The sequence below is a fragment of the Pinus tabuliformis genome, chromosome 2_1, assembly GCF_031772625.1.
Source record: "Pinus tabuliformis cultivar Carrire ecotype Pingquan chromosome 2_1, CPIR1, whole genome shotgun sequence".
NCBI lineage: Eukaryota > Viridiplantae > Streptophyta > Pinopsida > Pinales > Pinaceae > Pinus > Pinus tabuliformis.
The window spans coordinates 332,082,430-332,087,418 of NC_142299.1; positions in this window are offsets into that span (position 1 = coordinate 332,082,430).

Sequence of the window (4,989 nt, forward strand, 5' to 3'; positions counted from 1 at the left end):
GATTTCTATTCATTAAAACAAAATGTATGATACATATTCATCCTCTTTTACTGAGAGGGATTCACCAAAAAAAATAACATTCAGCCAACAAAATATTTACTCTTTCTCCACCTGAGAATTTACACTACTGGTGTGTAAAAACCCATTTACATTTACTGCTGTAAAACCCCTTTTACATTTACTGGTGTAAAACTAAAAACATACTCCCCGCACTGCTGTGCATATATCCTCTTTTCAAAAATCAACGCTCCCCCTATTCTTTAGCTGCTGCACGCTTCTATTTCATCCCATGTGCAAATATACAACAACAAAAAATACAGAGCACGTTTTTCACTTGGCTCGTAATATGAAAAACTTAAAACAAAACATTATGTACTGCCGTGGGTTTTACGACATGTTCACAATATATATGGTCAATGCTTTAAAAAACAAAAACACATATAATATGTATGCCTTACAAAAGATATAACACGTAAAATGCATATGCCCATACCTCCAGTGTAATTAAAATTTAATGTTCTACCAAAAACTTACGAACCACAATAACTATGCATTGAATGATTTTACGGCGGTCAACGAAACTTGAATTTTACTCCACGCATAATTTTTAATGCAGGCTCGTATGCTACTTTGGTTGATGGATGGTGGAGAACGATCAGGCAGATCGGACGGCGGTGGAGGATTTCGGGAGCCATTTTTATGCTGAACTTTAGGCTCCGAAATGTCAGTTCTGCTGACGTATATAGAGGACCACGTGGCTGAGGATAATTGAATCAGGCTCGATTATACGGAAACTGCTTTCACCACAAAAGCGGTCCGAAATGCATCAAGTGGTTTATGGTTTCGCTGCGGTGGTTTTGGGGTTGTACGTGCGCAATTGAAATTAGTTTTCAACAGAGACTTGGGAAGACAGATTGCAGAGGAAGAAATGTCGCACCGTCTTTGGCGTCCCACCGGGGACATTGATGAATGGTTGCACAAATACTCCTCTGTACGTCCTCAATCATTCAATCTTTTTAAATAGTTAACCTTTTTCCATAGAAATCTGTATACAGTTTTCAGTTTCTCCATCGTTTTTCACCTTCAAAATAATTAAATTTAACCATACCAAGCTGTATACAGTTTCTTGATTCTCCATTCGAATGAACAGGTTTTAACCAAAGCACGCGGATTTTGGCTACTCGTTGAGGGGCATAGAACCAAAAGATTGGGGAACCACGTGATTTTGAAGCGTCGCAATTGGCTGGAAAATATATGTTATTGTTTTCTTCGTCGTGATGTCATGAATTTTCAACTTGTTGTGACTGAAGGACATCTGCTAGATCATATTTTGCGGGTGCATTTGCCAAATCTCTCATGGCTTTCTTGGCGTCATTGTCCCTACACTTGTCTACCTTCGTGGATTACAATTAAGAATTTAAGGGTTTTGAAAGTGGAGGGGGCTGTATTGAAAACATTATGGCAAGTCCTATCGCAGGTAAATCTAAACTTTTTGAGTTCGAGTGTGTTCATAAAAGGGCGTCCAATTATTTCTTGCGGTTTTCCCATCTTTCTTACACTCGAAATGCTTGATCTTGCAGGCACCTTTTCAGTTGTGGGAATTAGAGATTATAAATGCGAGCTGCCCCTCGAGCATTCCAAAGTCCATGGGGGCAGCTGAAGCACCTGGAAAGGATCGTCATTGGTTCTTCCTCTCTTGCTAAATTCCCTAAAGAATTTGGTCATGTGAACTCGTTGAAGTCCTTGGCATTACGTGCTGACAAATTTAAATCATTACCAAACTCTTTTGTTAAATTGAGAAACCTCCAACACATGGATTTGTCTTGGTGCTATGAATTTAAAATTTTTTAAAAATATTTAAATTTAAAAAATTTAAAAAATATTTAAAAAACAAATATGAAATTAGTATAATTTAAATAATAGTAATAATAATAATAATTAGACCATGAGCGTAACAAAAGAGCCTTGAACTTTATAATCTTCGGTTTCAAAGAGGAGGTAGACGAGGATACTTTAGCCATAGCCTAGACAGAATTACATAACAGATTACAAATTGAAACAACATGTCTCACAGAAGCAACAAGGTTGGGGAAACTAATTGAGAATAAAGGAACGCTGATCCGAATAAAAGTGAGCTCCACTGACCATAAGTATGTCATACTTAGTAAAACCTCAAGTCTAAAAGGAATGAGAATATTTATAAATGAAGATCTCATTCCAGAAGATCAAGGAGAATTGAGAAAGGAGGTTCAAAAGGTAAAGGAAGCTAGGAAAGAAGGAAAATGGGCAATAATAAAAAATAGAAAAGCCATTATTCGAGATAGAAACCAAAAAGATAATAATAAATAGCAATTCAACATGCTCCAGATTCTTTCTTGGAACTGTGAGGGCTTTCCATGGAACAAAGGCCCCAAGCTAAGTTGGATCTCGAATGATGTTGATATTATTTTGCTTGTTGAAACTTGGGAGCATGAAGAATCTAGGGTCCCTAACATAGATGGCTTTACATTATGGTCTACCTGGAATAAGCGATCCTCCTACAGAGGCATTGGGGGTATAGCTTGTTACATTAAGAAGAACATCTCTCCCCATGCTAGGATTTATAAAAACGACCCTTACAATCAATATAGTTGGATAGAAATTACTGAAATTTATGATAAAAAGACCTACATAGCAATTTTTTATTCCCCCCCCATCAATTCTAACTTCTATAATAAAAAGAATCTAGATAAAAATATTCCTTACAATGGTTTAGAGAATGATATTTCTAGACTAAGGAATGAAGGCAATATCCTTTTAATGGGTGACTTTAATGCTCGAACTTCAAGCAACCAAGCTATTCTTCTAAGCAATCATTCCAACCCTAATCCTCTTTGGTTAGACGAAGACCTTTCTCTGGCTAGCCGGTATAAAAGGAGCTCTGAAGACCTCAGGGAGAATTTGTTTGGTTCGGAGCTAGTCAAGCTCTGTAGTGCTCAGGATCTCATAATTTGCAACGGTCTAAAGAAGTGGCCCAAATCTAGCCAGATGACCTGCATCCATGGGCTTGGTAGCAGTGTGGTAGACTATGTTATCTTTGATCTCCCTCTATACAACGAAATGACAAATTTTGACATCTTAAACGACCACGAGCTTGACTCTGATCATAGGCCTTTACTTATAACTCTCAATTTTTTCATGCATAGAGATCCAATAGAAGATAATCCTTATAGCCAAAAGAAGTTAATCTTTGATAGAAATAAAAAATATCTCTTTCTACATGAATTAAAAACTAATTTGCTTCCTTTATCTAGTATAGACAACATAGAAGATCTCTACATAATTTTACTACAACCCTCTCATATTCTATTAACAAGTTCTCATTTGAAGTTTCAAGTAATAAAAGGAATAGAAAAACCAACCCATGGTATGACAAAGATTGTAAAAGTGCGAGGAGAGAAATTAAGGAAGTTTTTGATGAATCTCTTAAAATTTGCAAGATAAAAATATACAAAGCCCTAACTAAAAGGAAAAAAAGGCAGTATATTCATAAAGGACAAGAGAATCTCTTACACCTCTCTAAGGTAGCTCCTAAGAAATTCTGGAGGAAAATTCTTACTAGGAAAACTAAATATAATAATAAAATTGCTTTACACGACTGGAACTCCTATCTTAAAAAGCTTTATGAATCTCCAAATGTCATGGATAACTTTGAAACCCTGCTCACAACAAAATAAGTTTTCTCATTAGAAGACATTGATTTTGGGGTTAATCGCTTGGCTAATGGGAAAGCTAAGGACATTGAAGGTTACCAGGTGGAAATCTTAAAAATTGGAGGTCCTGTCCTCATCCCCCACATTCACAAGCTTTTCAATCAAGCGGTCAAGCAAGGGTTCCCTAAACCATGGACTCAAAGCCTCATTATCCATATTTTTAGAAGTGGGGATACAAATAACCCCTCTAATTATCAGACAATTATGATCAGCCCTCTCCTAGCCAAGTTATATGGTATTATTTTGGAAAGGAAGTTGAGCATATGGCTTGAAAGTGAAGGTAAGCAGGCTAAAGGCCAAGCGGGTTTTAGAAAGTAGCACTCAACAACAAACCACCTCGTTACGCTTAAGATCATTGTGGAGGAATGTCGCAATGATAAATCCAATCTCTTTTGTTGCTTTGTGGACTTTAGAAAGGCTTTCGATACAGTTCCTAGAATCAACCTTTGGAACAGATTAGAAGAGCTAAAGGTTCCTTCTGAGTTGAGAGCTGCTGCTATAAGGTTATACAAGAATGTAATTGCCAAGTTAAAGAGCAATGAGTGGTGGTTGAAAGATATTAAGTGTAATATCGAAGTTAAACAAGGTTTCCCCCTCTCCCCTACCCTATTTGGCATTTACATAGACAAGCTAGAAGGTTGTTTAGAGGAAGCAGGATGTGTTGGCACGATCTTAGCTGGGATAATCATCATCCTTCTTCTCTACGCTGACGATATTGTTCTTCTCGCAAGGTGCCCATTTGATCTTGATAAGCAACTTATACTTCTTAAGGATTTCTGCTCTACCATGGGTATGATTGTTAACATTGACAAAACAAAAGTTATGATTATCAAATCCAATAAAGACACTTACGCTAATTTTATGTATGACAATAGTAACTTGGAGAAAGTGTCTTCCTACAAGTACTTAGGAATTATATTCATCATAAGCTCAACTGGAACTATAGCATTGAGAAAAGGATTAATGGGGGATGGAAAGCTTATTTTGGTCTTGAAATTAATTGTAAAACGAAAAACCTCGTAATGTGGGATAGAGAGAAGTTCATCTTTGAAACTTTAGTCACTTCGGTTATCTTATATGGATGTGAGGTTTGGGGTTGTAGCATCTCTAGAGAATCCTGGAGAAAGATTGAGCAAATCCAGAAGTGTTTTATAACATATAACCTCAAAATTAAAAGCAACACACCCTATCCTATTCTTCTTATAGAAGTGGGTCTTTCCCCTATCGAGAGCCTAGC